Source organism: Catharus ustulatus, chromosome 2 (genome assembly GCF_009819885.2).
Source record: "Catharus ustulatus isolate bCatUst1 chromosome 2, bCatUst1.pri.v2, whole genome shotgun sequence".
In the NCBI taxonomy this organism is placed as follows: domain Eukaryota; kingdom Metazoa; phylum Chordata; class Aves; order Passeriformes; family Turdidae; genus Catharus; species Catharus ustulatus.
In genome coordinates this window covers 49,987,877-50,004,393 of record NC_046222.1, presented here as the reverse complement: position 1 = coordinate 50,004,393, position 16,517 = coordinate 49,987,877, and the positions used below count along the sequence as shown (strand labels likewise).

The following is a 16,517-nucleotide window of genomic DNA, read 5'->3' as shown; positions in this document are numbered from 1 at the left end:
GGGTCTGTGTGCACCAACTTTTTCTTAATGAAAGCTCACAACATTCCAGGGGGCTGTTTTTACAACAGACTGTTAGACACACTCTGCTCCTTTCCACCTCTACAAAGTTTGATGAGTACATGTCTCTTTGAATCACTGTATTCTTAATGTATTTGCAACCTAACTGATAGCAATAGGTGTCTTTCTTCCCTGGCAGTTCACAAGGATATACTAATCAGTGTTTGTTATATTTTTAATTCTGTAAATATTTATTTTGGTACTCTGTGTATTTATTGGCACTGATTCTGGTGTTTGCTTATGTGTCATTGTAAATGTTGATGGTTTCAATAGTCTTGCTTCTAATGAATGTAAGGAACTCAGACTAACTGCACTTTTCTTCCATTCAAAAATCTTAACAGTGAAAAATATTCCCACTGTCATGTGTTATAATGAAAACAGTCAATAAAATCAGTTGTCACTTTTCATTGATGAATGTGAAGGTTACTTTTTGCTGTTCAAGTTAGAGCCAATCTGTCAAGTGCCCTAGAAAATACTAGGCTTTTCAAAGCAAGGCATTAGGGAGCTATGTCACCAAAATAGCATAAAAAGAATACTTGGCCATGTGCGCAATTTCATTTTTATGTAGAAATGCCTTTAGCAGTTTTACTAATAACATCATAGAATAGCTAAACTGAATTTGCTCCTTAAAGGAGGACTTTCAGAAATGAAAATTTTGGTCTTCTGGTCTTCTGTTTCATGTGGGTTTTGCTTTGGATTTTTTTTTTCCCCTTTAAAACACTTACACAATGAAATGGGGGCTGAGCTTTTATTTTGTTTTTCAAATCAACTTTGTTTGATTCTTCTTATTGAGAAGCAAGCAGGGAAGCTTTTTCCTTCGGCTTGTTCAACCTGATTTGGGGGTTGAAGTTTTGGTGTGACAGTTAGACAATGCAGTCTGCCTAAGCTACATTTCCTACCTTTAAAATGTCTCTTCCTTCCTATGGCTATTAAATTACATTTATTAGAACCTCTGGTTTGTAACTTTCTCTGAATTTCTTGGATTTTGAACATGCATAAAGCATTTGGATCAGTTAAGTTTTGGTCCTTAGGTTTATTTACTTTGCTAAGTAGCACTACCTTGCTCAAGGCTCTCCCATGGAATATACTGAGCCAGCCAGAGTAAGAACTGGAATAAAATCTTCTCAATAGTTTTCAAGGAAAAAAAAGCAAAAGGCATGAAAAGCTCGTTAGTACTAGTAAGGAGCAGGAGACAGTGACACAATTGATCCTCTGCTCACAAAAGCCTAACTCCTCTTTCCAATAGTTGGAACGAGGCTGAGCTTTTCCCAGTGATTTAGTGCACAAACAGTTTTACATTCAGGCCTTCTCAGTCTGTGTGCCCTATTGCATGTTCCTGTCTTTTATCCTATGCATCTGAAAGCAGAACACTTTAAATTCACTGCCACACAGACTGACTAGCAATTACCTTGCTTTTGTCCAAGTATAGCTACTGGGATATTGGGGGACAAAGTAGATCTGTGTGATGCAGCTGCTAACACCTTCCACAAACCTGGATGACAGTAACCTGGCAGATCTACTGTGATAGAAAAAAAATTGAAAAATCTCCTGAAACAAGACTTGGCACAAATTTTCTTTTTGAAATCAAAATGAAGTTTCTAGTATTGAGCTAAAAGCCCCTTCCTGATTCAAACCAAAATCGATCATTCCTAACAGTAAATCTCTACAACTTTCAAGGCCATCTTACTGGAAAAGTGTTTGCAATGGGAGTGATGACCTGGAAATCTCTCTGTGACCCATGCATTGAAGGTGAATGCTCCATCCAAAATCTATCAAACAATAAAGAGAAGATAGTATTCTTGACTCTGAATAATTGGTAAGGAGTGTTGGCATGTCTAATGGACCAGTCAACTGACCATGAGTGAGTACTAGTCTAATTTTAAAACCTTTCTCTTGAATCATGGTATTTTTCCCTTTCAGAGTCATTGTACAGGAGTTGTTTATCGGGAGCTCACATTGAGCAGACGCCTGCTCCTACCTACCACATTGTACATCTGCTTCCAATTAAAACCATTCCACAGTGCCCTGAGGACGATGGGGAGGAGGCTCCAATGTTCTTCAAAGGGTTATTTCAGCAATCATGGATGCTCCTATGGCATCTGGGGACCAAGGAACTGCTTCATCTCTAATGACATCACTGTTTATGCTCTGCAAAGACCCTTAGCACTTGGATCAGGTATTCACTTAGACCTTGGGAACAGGAGGTCTCCTGTTCTGACTAATGAAGGGGACTTGTCCTTGATCATTATATGTATATTTTCCAGCTTAGGACAAATGCAGTGGGTCTCTGAAGTACAACTCCCTGCAGCTACTGAAAAGACTAACAAATGACCCATGTTGATGCTTCATCCTTATGCAAAGTCCCTTCACAAAGTGCCTCTGTGCAGCACTCCCAGGTGAATTCCAGGGGAAAGGTGACCTTGAGCAAAGGGTGCCACCAGAGAGGGGAGGGAGGGCTTGTGCCTTCTGATGGAGTGCTGTCCTGGACCAGGGAGGTCTGAGTCCTTTTTCCATTGCTTCCTTTCCCAACTTACAGAAGTCTGCAGGAGCCACATTTTAAAGCTGCATCCACTAAATCAGCTGCACTCCTTGGTGTTGCTGCTTAGAACCTGTGGTCCAAAGTTTTATCATCAAATTTCACTATCACTTAAGTGCTTACACTGGGCAGGCTCAAAAGCATGGCATGGCCGTGTGTGCTCTCCCAGGAGTCACAGAAGGGCTCTTCCTCTGGCCTCATCAGCCTTCTGCTGGTGTCACTTGAAACTCTTAAGTCCCTTGGACAGAGAAGAGACTTGAATAAAGATTCTCTGGGGTCTTGAATGAGCAGAGGTTGCCTGGGTAGAATCATGGAGGTGATGGGAGAGGTTGAGGCAGTAAACTTGGGGCAGCCAGAAGCCTGGCAGGCAGCAGTGTCCTCTTTTGCTTCACAGGGAGATGATTGCCTCAGGGCACCAATGTGGCTCGACGTGCTTCAAGAGCATATTCAGTTGTAGGCTAGTGTGGGAACAAATGGTGCTGAGCTCCTTGTATGGAGCTGGGAACATGCAGGGTAACATGCAGTATGCAAAGAAAGCAAAAATCCCATGACCAAACAGCATTTTAAGGACAGAAATTATGTATGTCATGTAAAACAAATCCGTTTCATTCCTGCTCGGCTTCATTTGTTCACCTGTAAAGACAAAAATACAGCCTCATTTTGCAAGGAAATACATTTGAATAAATGAAGGCAAATATGTCTTAGTAAGTATTAGTAGGGAAAAACCTCCTTTTGATTATGGTTGTGAAGATACAGATCACAATCTCAAGTGGATGTGAAAAAAATCATCTGCTCTACTGAAGTAATGTAGAGGATCAGAAGAACACTGAAAGCAATCAAAAGGAAAAATAGAGACAGATAAGGATTTGGCTAGGTTCGGTCTATCTTTACAATTGGGATATATTAAATCTACACATACCTTTCTCTGACTTTTTACCTTTCACATTCTGCACCAATAGATTTTGTTTACTGACAGATAACAAATTACACAAAAATGCAGCACTTATGGTGAAGAAATCACCCCTGCTACTCTTTTTCTTATAGATGTCTTTTTTCCCCCGTTAACTAATTAAGTTTTTGATCCTCCCAATTAGACCACATCCAGTCATTATCATACCAGCTTTAGTGTCTGATTATGCAGCTGCTGCGTCTGAACAGCTTCATTCAAATCAGTAAGAAATGCCCCTATGCACCAACTGCAGAAATGGTGCTTAGTCCTCTGCTGAGCTGCCTACTGCTACTTTCTCAGGGGCTTAACATAGTTGTGTCTATCATCACTACATGCTGTTAAACTTGCCTGTGTTTTTTTCCTGGGGTCTGATAGAAAACACCATAAATCCGCATGTTTTATGGAAAAACAGTTGGACGAGATTAGAGAGACAAGTTAACTTGTCTATGCCAGATCTTAATTCTTTCTCAAGATGTAACGTATTCAGACCAATTTAAAATAAATGTCTGTATCAGAAAACTAAACAGGCATCAGAGCACAAGCACAAAGGCAAAGGTCAGCCCCTGGCTCTGAAATGACCGGGGTCCTCAGTCCGAGCTATGAAACCTTACATTTCTGCCTCAGCGAAGACAAACACACAGCACTATTTATAGCACAGCTTTTTACTACCCTTCTGGTAGAATAGGCTTCATCGGAGGATTTACATGACTAACCAAAAGCAAAAGCCTTTTGTCCTTAATTTCCATAAGAGAAGGCCAGTGTTAAGCTGGTGTTCATTGGGCTGAATTACAGAAAATATCAGTTACTAGAAAACCAGTTACTAATTCAAAGGCATCTGTTACCATGGCATAGGCCTTCTCTTCTCTCTCCATGCCCCAGATTTAGCACCAATGATGGGAGTTTAGAGAAAGCTCAAAAAGAACGATTCTTACCTCTGGAGGAAAAAAAAAAAAAAAGCATAGTCGAGGAAGACCTCATGTTTTCATGGCAACTAAGGAGTAAAGGGTTAAGACCTAGGAGATGGCTCCGAACCAATAAACAGCACAAAAGACTCCTATTAGCAAATCAAGAGCCCAATGTGTTCCCATTTCCCCCCTTGTATCTTCAATTAAACCCTTTGGGCCACAAAGTTACTGCTCCTGCCAAGGACAACAATCAGCACGAGGTGATTATTTTAGATTCTGCTACATACCCTGAAGTCTTGGGAAAATGAAAACCAGCCTTCCTTTCACCCTCAGATTTCCAGGGCAGGGCAGGCCCATCAGCTTCTCCCCATCCTTTCATCATGCAGTGCCAGCTGCGAGCACCCAGACTCCCCCCGAGATGCCACTTTCTCACAGATGCCTGCCTCTTCCTGCCTCCCAGATGGCAGCAGGGTTCTTAACAAGCTCCCCAATTTCTCTTCCCCCCTTGGGATTCTGTTCCAATGTTATCTTGTCACATCTGGTTTTTTCCAGTTGGATGATGCGCAGGAGCTTCCTCCAGAGGTTACCAACCTGCAGTTCCCATGGCCTGTCAGACCTCCCTGCTGCAGAAATGCTCCCGAGCAGCGAGGGTCACTGATGCTCTGCTGTGCCTCAGCTGCCCAGCAGAGGTGAGGACCACTTTGCTGAGGTTTGCAGGCTGCCTGTTCCCTTGTCTTCTTCTGCATCACTGAACTCACTCTTTCCTCCCTAGGGCTTTTCTACAGGGCTTCTCCAGGCTCACTGGCACTGTTTAACACGGCTCAGGAAGAGGAATGGCCACAGAACACAGCAGAGAATTGGAGTCAGGCTGTGATATCCTTTTACAGATGTCCTCCTGTAACCTTCAGTGCAGAGCTACACCCCTTTGTTTTTTTCCACCTCTAAATGGGGATTGCCAGCCTTCCAGTAAAAATGGTTTCATATGGTCAAATTCTTCAAATTTTCCACTACTGCAAGTGTTTTATTTAGGATGTCTTCATACTCTGCTGTGAACTGTCAGTGGGATGAGAGCCTTTCCAGGTTGTGTGTGCTGGAGCCACAGCCCCACAGTGCCAACAGACCAGACAGAAGGAAGGCATGGGCATCTGGAGAGACCAAGCCCACCCTCATGAAATGTGTCCAGGTGGAAAAGGCACTTGCAGGACCAAAGAATGCCTGAATTTTAGTCCTGCTTCTCCACTCCCCTGCTGCCTGCTTGTGTGTGAACCAGCTCACCTCCTTGCTGGGCATTTGCACAGTGCAAGTGTCATTTGCTGGAATATCTTCTTCTCCAGCTATTCAAGCATGGTGCAGGAGATTAGCCCAGTTTGTGCTTGCTGTTTCTGCCCAAGCTTGTGCCAGCTCCAGGGATTGCTCTCCTCCATGACTTGAAGGTTTGGCCCAAGTTATCTCCATGATACCCTTCATCTGGAGAGCTTCATGAGTGACACATGTGATGAGTTCCTACCTGCTGCCTTCCCCTGACCAGCCCTTTTGAGTGGCTTTTACAGCACACTTCCACTGAGGACCTGTGACACGCAGACTGCTGCACAGGCTCTGGCTCTCAGGCTCTGACCCTGCTCTCAGTGGTAATGGGTGAGATCCTCACCAGTTGCTCAGGCTGGGAGAGAATCAGATCTCTGCAGAGAGTTTTGAACCCCTTGTGTGTTAGAAAGCTACAGTGCTTACGAGGCATAACTTCAACCACTGTACAATTTATAATTTCCTTTAATTTCTTGAAGAGCTGTAATTTTTACACAGTTGTGAAAGGATCTTTGTTTACAATGATTGCAAAGGGTAATATTTCCAGCATGGGTAACCATGGCAATGAATAATTCTATTCTTAGGAACTGTGCCAGCTGCACTAAAGACTTATAGTAACACTAAAGCAGTTTGCTAATGAGAGAATTCTTGTTTGTTGTAGGAGGACATTTTCCCGTGTCCACACGTTAGCCTGGTAGTTTCTTAAAAGCACAGTCTTTATCAGTCATACATGGGGAAAAAAAATCCAAACCAAAACAACCTCTGTTACATAGCTCTTCTCACAAGTAACATTTTCATGTGCTATTTTTCCCTTGGAAAGTGTATTATAAGATGTATTTTAAAATTACATCTATGGTATGCAATAGTATGTTTTGTTTTTACTACCACCTTCTACAATAAGAATGAGCTTAGGATGCTTTAGAGCAGCAGTTTCTTGCAAAAAAGGACAACATTCTGTAAACTGACCTGAAAATATGCAAATTTTATCACTAGAGGAAGGACTTCAACTATTTCAAAATACTAGTTTTATACATAATTTAGAGTAAAAAATAATTCTATATTACTTATTAGAATATATCTTACAGCTTGAAGTTGAATTACTTCAAAAATAAAACATTGAAATGATTAAAATATTGTTCTTATCCATGTGTGAACATGATTCCTATATTTGTAAAAAAGTACAGTAAATTCACGAATACAAGCCGCACTGATTATAAGCCGCATCTCTGGGTGTTGGCAAACATTTCAGTTTTTGTCCATAGATAAGCCGCACCCGAATATAAGCCGCTCTGTCGTTCGCAGCGAGGACCCGCGTGCAATTAGTAACAGAACGGCGGGAGGGCGGGGTTTACTGGCTGAGCTAAGGCTGTGCAGGCTCGGCCCGCTAGGGGCCGCTGACGGGACCAGGTGGGCCAGCACGGTGCTGCAGCTCGGGGCCGGCCACCGCTGCCACTGGGCTCGGTCACCCCGGGTCGGCGCTGCCCTGCGGTGGCAGGCAGGGACGGAGCTTTCCCCTGCTCCTACGGCAGCGGCGGCGGGCGGGGACGGAGCTTTCCCGCGCCCGTGGCGCCGGCGGCGGGCAGGGACGGAGTTTCCCCGCTCCTGCCGCGGCGGCGGCGGGCGGGGACAAAGCACCCCGTTGGGTCCCCGAGCCGCGGCAATGGCTGCGCGGGGCTCCCGTCGGCTCCCCGGGCCACAGCAATGGCGGCGCGCGCTTCCCCCCCCTCCCCGGGCCGCAGCAATGGCGGCGCGGGCTTCCCCCCCCCTCCCTGGGCCACGGTAGGGGCGGCCCGGGTCCCCCCTCTCCTCCCCGGGCCGCAGCAATGGCGGCGCCGGGCCTCCCCCGTTTCTCCCCTGGGCTGTGGCAGAGGAGGAAAGAGAGCTCTCCCGCCTCTCTCCCCGCCCCCCGTGCTGCCTACAGGGAGCCAGGCTCCACCTGCGGTGCAACAGAGTAGCGATTTGTAACAATCGCAAAATGCCGACTTTGCAGCTGCTCGGCTCAGCACTCTGGCAGGCACTTCTGAGGTTGTATTAGCCGCTCCTGATTATTAGCCGCATTTCCGGTTTAGGAGCAAAATCTTAGTCAAATTGGTGCGGCTTGTATTCGTGAAATTACTGTATATAAAATAAGTAAAATATTTATTTTTGCTTGTTTCATTATTTAAATGCAATTTAAATGATTCTCAAAATAAATGTTCCAAATGGAATACTTTCTTAGCTTATGTGGTTTAGGGTATGTTCAGTAGAAATCCTTAAAGAATAGCTAAACTGCAGTTCCTGTCATTCCATGAAACATGGTCCCTGAGTACAAAAGCAGCCAGGTGGAATAAAGCATCCTCTCCCGTTTTCAGAAAAACATTAATAACAATACCAAGTCTCTTTTCCAAGATGAAAATCCTTAGAAAAGATTTATGGCGCAATTGTTGAATTGTGTGAAGTTATTTGAAACAGTTGTACCTTGAGGGTTTCTAGAAAAGCATTTCTTACCCTCGTGTCTTTGATCATCGAGATGGTGAATGTGCCCCAATAAACAGCAGAGCACAAGCCTTCAGGTTTTTTCATGTCACCAAGCAGATTGATCTCTTTTCTGTGGTTAGTGAGTGATTTGGTGCCCTAATTAGTGGGCTCAGTTTTCACCAGCCTCTAAGTGACCTACATCTGCCCACAACCAGCTGTCGGGTGGCTCATGCAGTGCCCAGCCTCTCTCTCCCTAGGGCTCCTGATCATCACCCATTTCTACTCTCCAGAAAAATCTTATGCCCACGTCCCTGAAGACAAAACAAGATCCATCAGCTACAGCTGGAAGCTACAGCTTCCCAAAAAATTCAGTCTGGACTGACTAAAGAAATCTCCCCTAACTTATGTTTCTGCTTGGTCTAGGATAGTTTGGTTTTTCTGTAGCTCATACGCCCCCACCTCTTTAGCATTTTAAAAACTAGGTCAGTTCTGACATGAAAACAACCTGGCAAAGCCTTAGTGATTTTCCACCAAACTGTCACAAGTCACTGACCGATTTTTTCTTACATAGTTTCTTTTTCTAGCTAAGACTGATCAAAGTTGCTTGTTTTTCCCTCTGCCCCCTGAAGCTGAAAATAGTCATTTTGGGGAAACCTACAGCTCATTTGTTTCTCTCCCTCTATTTCATGTCAGTGTGGATGGACAGCCACTGAGAGGGCTGTCCCAGCCCAGGCACTTTTGTCCCAGCAGGGCTCTTCCCCTGCTCCAGTCAGCACAGCAGTAGGGTGCCAGCTCCTGGGCAACCAAGCCCAGCCTGGACACACGTGCTGGGACATGGGCACTGCAAATGGATCTGATACCTGCTGATTGACAACTTTCCTCCTGTATGAAGCCATGCTGTCTCCTCTCACTGCTTCCACTGGAAGTTTAGAGGAGATTTTTCGATGGGATGGTAGCACAGCAATAGTTTGTGTGCTTCTGTGCATTGACCTGATGAACCCGGAGAGACCCCATGGCAAACTTGATGAACCTTGTGGAAATTGCCTAAAAGAGAACTGGTAGCTGACCTTGAGCTGCTGACCTGATGTAAACCCTGAGCTACCCAGTGGTTGCTGCTATTTTCATGGCTGCCCTGGATAGCTGCCTGAAGGCGGGAATGCTCTATTTCTGGGTTTTGTTTTTAAATTTTTTATTAAAAGATGTACTGACAAAGAAAGCACTACAGAAAGGGAGAAGCAAAAAAGCAGGGCAGGGAGGGGAGTGGGAGAGAGAGTCACTTCATAGAGCTCTTCCAGATAGATGACAGATATCCAAGCCCAGGCTCCTTCTCAGAGTTGTAAATACAGTGTGCACTTCTAAAGTTGCATGGAGTTACCCTTAATTTTCACTGGAGTTTGAGCGGTCCTAGCTGGCAGAACTGCTGCAGTAGAGCTGGATGAATGATGAGGGAACAGGGAGGCTGCAGCAAGATTAGAAAATAAGTCTGTCCTGAAAGGGGAGATTTAAACAAATTCATGCTGGGTTTAGAAGCTTTTGGCAGGACCAGTGTTTTGCACAGTGCTGTGGCTGAGCAAGCTGATCTGGGATCCCTCCTTTTCACTTGCAGTGGGCAACAGAGCATGCAGAAACCCTCTCTGCTTTTCAGGCTGTCAATGTGGTGCCCAAAAAGCTCTGATGTGGGGTCTCACACCACAGAGGGTTAAAGTGCTGTGGTTTCTGAGGCAGTCCTGCGTTCATCCTTCTCTGTGGGCTGCAGTGGTTCTCATTAGAAGCAATTAATCTCCAGTGCTGTGCTCTCCTGTCAGCTCGTGCCGCTGTCATGGGTCAACTCATCCGTAAGGAAGCAGCTGGGCAGTCCACACCGACCAGCATCCCCTCTGATGTCTCACTTTGCTCTCATCCCTCACAGGTGGTTTGGGTAAATACGTGCAGGGACATAATACATTAATGACACTCGCAGCTAAAAGCCCCACAAATGAGGAAAACCTGGACAGCTTCTGCTGCAAATTAAAGTTTGAAACTGAATTAGGTTTGAGAGATGTGAGCCATTCCCCTGTGCCCGAGAGCTCTGCAATCATTCTGTAAGAGGACTAAAGAGGAATCATTGCACTGGTTTGGGAAGTATTCTCTGATAGGTCTGCTCTTTAACATTAGTGCCAGCTGTAATGATGTGAAACATTGCCATACCTCTCCAGAGACCTCTCTTCATGGCCAAACAATCAATCAGTCACCCATCTTTGGCACCCCTAATACCACAGAAGTTACTACTCAGCCAGGTCAGAGGTGCTTTCAGCACCCTCCTGCCACATGCGTTATCCTTTGGCCTTTGTACAAACCCGCTTTTTGTTCAGGGCTATGGCTGGTGTAAGGCAGCTTGGCCTAAGGGCTTCACTGCTGGTTTTACAGTGGCACTGTCTGTCTGAGCAGCTCCTAGCAGACGGGCTGCCTGCTGCAAGGCAGCTGCCAGTAGCCAACCAAGGACCACAGCAGGACTCAGTCTAAATATTTTTCTCTCATCTAGTGACTGATCACCTGTAAAGCAAATCACAAATGTCACCTGAGACATCACACTTATTTTTGTGACAGGTCTTAGTTCTCCTGAACACTCCAGAAACCCTCCACAAAAGATGTGGGAGATTAGGAAAATATCATTTGGGAAAATCTACTTGCCCTGGGACAAAAAAGTTGATGCAAAAATGCATCTCCCCATGTAACCTGCTCCACCAGAGACCCAGGCAATTGTGGTATCCACTGTTTGACTTGCCAGCTATTCAATTTCTCATTTCCATGGAACAAAATTGGGGTTTTTTTTGAGTCTGTGGTCCCCCAGCTTACAAGCCGTTGAAGTGCAATTGCGTTAGATATAAAGTCTACTGAAACTCAGGTTGTGTGACAAAGTAACTTGGCCAGCATTAGGAATCTGGCTGGAGGTGACCTGTGGCCATAGGAGCTTCCACCCCAGAGAACCTGAGGGAGGTGACTCAGTAGCTCCTGATATAACTGTGCCCTGTGTAAGAGCTAGGAGTGGTAACCCTTAGACTGGCACCTACACAACTCCAGTTTGTCCTACATCCTACATTATTCCTCCGTCTACGCAACTGTCTGCTGGTGGTCCGGTCTCTTTTTAAGTCTTGATCCATTTCAAGTGCACTTTTGAGAGAATTTCACACAGAATTAATCAATGCCGTGTTATTGAGACACGCTGCTGCCCTGCCATGCTGCCAGCATCAGCTCTGCTCCCGCTGCTGTTTCTGAGCTGAGCAGGAACAGCACACATGGCACCGTGTCTCCTTGTCAAAGGCAGAAAAAAACCTTTTCATATAAAATTATTTTGACTTGTAGCTGATTTACTAAGTGCGCTCAAGCGCTGAACACTTATTAAAAAGTGTCCCTGCAGAGTGGAGGCAGCACCCACAGCCCAGGAGGAAGTGCCAGGGAAAGGTTTTGGCAGCTTTTACTTCCTCCCTGCAGGCAGGAGCCAGACCCTGGGAGCTGACTCTGGGCACGGCAGGAGGGATGGCAGACAAGGGCACAAACCCATGCCCATGCCTGCATATCTCCCAGGGGTGCAGGCAGGGAAGAAATCTTCAGAGGGTGGGGAGTTCAGAGGCTGCTCGGGCAGAGGTGCAGAGGGAAGTGTGGTGGCTCAATTCCCACTCCTACAGGTACCAGTCCCGTACAGTGTGTTTTGTGTTTAGTATCAGTATTGAACGTGTGGCTGGGAGCACACTGAGTCTTTCAAGCTGAATCTTCTCACTTGTTTTTTCAATTACTGCAGCTCTCGCCATTATCTTCCAGCAGCTGGTGAGGAAGAGTCTGGAATGAGTGGTGACACTCTCCAGTTGTCCCTTACGATGTCCAACCTGGAGAGGATGGGATGATTTGCCATGATCCTGCCTGGCTGTTTGTGCTTTGCAAGCCATGCAGAGGAATTGGCACTCCAGGTGCACAGAGGGGATTAAACCCCTTCCTGGGGGCAGCTCCCATGTCATGCTGCCCCCGACAAGAACACCTTGTGGGTGGGAGAGGCTTTGCTGCGGTGGTTTGCAAGGGTGGCTGCGTGGTGGGCCCCGATGTGATGACTGCTCTGCCTGGTTGTTCTGTGGCTTCTCCGCAGCTTGCTGGAGGGAAACTCCCAGGCAAGACACAGGCAACCTTCTGTATTGCCAGGGGTGCAGTGCAGGAGCACAAGGGAGTGCCGTTGGGTGGAGGAAATACAGCTATTTACCTCTGCTAGTAAGTCTGCCTAGGTGCTATGTCAGTCCAAGAAGAACCTGCTTGAATCAGTGGGTTATGCTTAGAAATCAATTGTAATGAAAATCCAGAAGACTGCAGCTCTCTGGTGGTACCCCAGGCACTGCCAGACCCTTCTTGGCATGCAGGAGCGTGGATTTTACTTAATATCTGTGCTGGGCCAAATTCTTCTCTCAGCTTAGGTCAATTCTTGTCCAATTAATTCTCAGACCACTTATTTTCCTTTCCCCCATAATCTCGACAGTATTTCAAGAAGTGCTGATCTTGTCTGGGATTTTACTTTTGCCCCTCATGTCCTGGCTTATCTGGTTTTAGAGCTGTGGAGTGCTTCAATGATCCTGCTGCAGTGAGCCTGCTGCAGACAGACTGCCCTGTGCTGTACTCAGAGGCTGTAAACTTGCCTGAAAAACAAAAACCTGGAGAAATGAGGGTAGCCTGGCCATTATCTGTTGATTTCCATTATAAAGGAACACCATAGAACTTGCGGTATTTCAGTGATGTAACCTAGTCCTGTACCCACAGGCAGAATTTGGCCCTCTGTGTCCTGGCACAGGAGGTGCAGGAAAGCCATGAAAGTAGTTCCATCAGGGTAAGTGCATTAATTTCATGTTTTGAAATGTAATTCTCTGCATTAAAATCCATGAACAGAGATTTTACACTAAAATCAATGATTTCCTATGAATTCTCTTCTTTTGTGCCTTCTGCATTTGAGCTTTTGTCAGTCAGTTGATACACACCATTTTACAGCCTGTCTTTTGTGCAGTGGCCTTTCAGCTGTCATGCTCTGATCACATTCAGCCTAGATGCATAGAGCATTTATTGTTTGCTTTGGGAGTTTTTTAATGAACGTTTCATTTAATATTCAGCTTTACTTGCCATTTGTCAGCAAGATCAACATCCTGTTGAATTTAACTCTGGGCAACCTTGGTGCATCAGCTGTGGCTCCACATCTTGTTTTAACAATAGCTGCAAATAGGCCATAGGATCTTTTTTTTGCCAGTCATGTTTAAAAGTGAAGACAACAGAGGTCTAAATTCAGACCACAATGGAAATTGCACTCTTTTTATTTTCCTTCTCAGGCTCTGACCCACTTTTTCCCCTATATCTCATCTTTAGTAAATGTCTTGAGCTCCATCTAAGGGTGTCCTGTCAAGGGGAAACAAGAATTATGTTTGCTTTCTTCCCTTGTTTATGCTGCATGAAGCAGGCCTAAGAGTTTTCTCCTTCTTTATCCAATAATATCCCCTCGCTTTCTTTTTATAATAACTCCAAGGCTTGTCCTAATAGACTCACTGGATAACTGGCATAATAGAGATACATATGAAAACTGCTTTGCTGAGAGGAGTAACAGTTTTTCATTAAGACTACTCATGTCCTTTGGGGACTTTCATTCTGTTTCGTTGAAATGCCTTCAAATATGTAGGAGGAAATATATTCATGCTAAATGGGTAGATAATTCTGCCATCCAGCCCAGCTAGGAGATGGGCAAGCACTATATGAGACATCCTGCAAATTCTTCAGCAAAAAGAGTAAAAGCCAAAGTTGATATTTTAAATATATATTTATTTTAGAGCTGTAAGAAGCAGTCCCAATCTTCTTATGACTTGTATTTGATTAGAAATAAAAGCACAAGCAAGAACACAAGCCAATTTTTTTGTTTGTTTTTCTTGGTAGGTCATGCTAACAGAGCATTTTTTTAAAGTCCCAGCAACTGCTACTGAATTGTGACCTGCTTTGGAATCTTTTCAAAGCACACAAATAAAACCAGGTTGACAAAGCTGGTTTCAGAGACTGGTTTGCCTTTGGTTATCTCAGCTGGGACTACCACAGGGGCAGGAGAAGCATCAGCAAACTGATCAGCCACTGGCAGTGCTTTCAAGAATATTTCATTACTCTGGAACAGCAGCATCAAATCCTATAAACTTCCCGAGATTGCTGATGTGTTGACCATGGCATTAATAATTGCTTTATGTGAGCAGTGACTTCCAGAAACACCTTTTCTCCTTCTCTTTCCCTCTTTGCATTTTCATAAATTTCCTCTTTCCAACCCTCATATGTACCTTTAGTGCCTCCAGCAGTGACCTTCCCCAGTGTTAGTTTTCTCTTCTGCACATTTCTGCATATTATTTCAAAGGGAATTTATGTTCTTTTAAAAGCTGCTGGAACTGGTTTCCTTTTTTGCTGTAGACACTGCAAATTCGCCTTATTTCCCCCACAGTGGGGCTTGTTGTCAGTCCCACTTGTCAGTCATTTTTACAGGATCGATTACTCCAGAAGAGAAGGTAGGAATAGGCAAATAAATTGACATTGACAACAGTCATAAACATCCTGGCTGTAAAATCCCCTGGCATTTCTATATATTTTTTTTGTGGAGTTTGTGATTTAAATATAAAGCAAGCTGTATTCAGATAGGAAGTGATGAATGATGGTGAAAGAGGAAGCAGGATGGATGATCAGGGCGTAGACCATTACGGTGATTAATTTAACACCTTGTGTGTGAATTTTATTGCACCACAGAAAGCAATCTCAGGTAGTTTTGGGATGTATATGAAGTCTTACTGCTCTTGCTAACCCTTGTCTCTAAACCCAGTGTTTTGTGGTTTTTTTTTAAAATCATGACTCCCGCTAAAATATCAGTATTTTTTTACCTGCTCTCTCTGTTTCTGTATACTCTTCCTGTATCTCATTCTTGAGTTCTTCCTCAAAAGTAAGTGTTGCCAGTGTTGCTATTGCCTCCCTTCTGCAAATCATCCATTTCACAAAGGCTCTACTCTTGAATGTGAGAAAACAGATTTCCTCCCTGGAGGACCAGAATTTTATCCTCATCACAGAGCTTTTACTACTCTGTAATACACAGCAATGATTTAATATCTCTCTTCTTTATCCATAAAATGAAAGCATTAACATCCCCATCTGTCAAAGATTACATGTAAACATTCATTCCTACTAGAGTATCATGGAGATCCACATTCCTTTTTGTATAAGCACTGCTACCTCTTCTTTCCAAATTCCTGATCCAGGGCAGCAGCCTTGAAGAACATTTCAGAAGATATTCACACTTTAGTGATTCACCCTCACATGAAGGTAAATACATATTCAAACACGTACTTGCAGAGAGGTTTCTACAAGTCATCATGTACTCAGTGTCTGAATAATATTTTAGAGCCATGAAAGGGAAGCTGATTTTAAGGAACCACAATAATTTCAAATGCAGGGGCTATATCCCAGTAACAGGTCACATGCCTGCAGTCCTATGCTGTTTTCCCTAAATATTTTGGAATCTCTCAGCTCAAAATCTTGCTTGGTGCATTTTCCATGATGGTTGTCAGTGGTCTATTAATTCTAACAGCTCCAGGGAAAATTCTGTCTGTGTCTTCCTGCAGCTACACGGCATGTGATTTGTTCTCATCTACAAAATCCATCTGTCCCCCAATTCAAGAGCCCCAGGTGCCAGGGAGCATGAGCTCAGTGAGCTGCTCAGAAAGGCATGGACAATAACTCTGCATAATTTCTGGCGCTTTTTTTTTCTCAGCATCTGATTACATTGATGTGATTCTGTGTGTGAGTCATGTAATGGGTGTCTCTTTAATGTGCATCTTCTCAGCCCTGGCGCCTGTTTCAGAGACATGATGGGTATCAGTAAATGGAATTACAGGTGCTTGGTTCATTCCAGGATCTCATCAGAAGCAGTGTGATAATTCCTTGGTGCGGTCAGAAACTACACGCAGCGCCTCTGCCGCTCAGCGTGGAGTAGGCTTTGACCCATGGGTGCCAATCCTCAATCCTCCAGGCCTTTCCACCCTGAGGAATTCAGCAAAAGCTAAACAAGAGGCAGCCATCAGCTCAGACAGGGAAACCTCCAAGGGAGACTGTCCTGCTTGTTGGGATGCTGTGGGGAGGGGTCCAAGCAATCCAGTTCTAACACAGCCTTCCTGGATCCAGCCCTCTGTTACCTGCCACAGGAGCACTGGCAGCCTCCAGATTTACTCTGGTTCACAGCTGACTTTGCACTCAGATTTCCCCATCAGACCTCAAATACCAGACAAACCAATCTTTG

General features: G+C 44.7%; 1 protein-coding gene and 1 long non-coding RNA gene across 2 annotated transcripts in view; both read left to right on the top strand.

Moving 5' to 3' along the window:
• The window catches only part of LOC116992882, a 229,940-nt gene that overhangs the window by 5,072 nt on the left and 208,351 nt on the right, over positions 1-16,517 (top strand).
• Positions 2,464-6,824, top strand: LOC116992884. Its single transcript, XR_004417128.1, has 3 exons — positions 2,464-4,707; positions 5,000-5,136; positions 5,220-6,824. It is a non-coding gene; the product is annotated as an uncharacterized LOC116992884 (long non-coding RNA).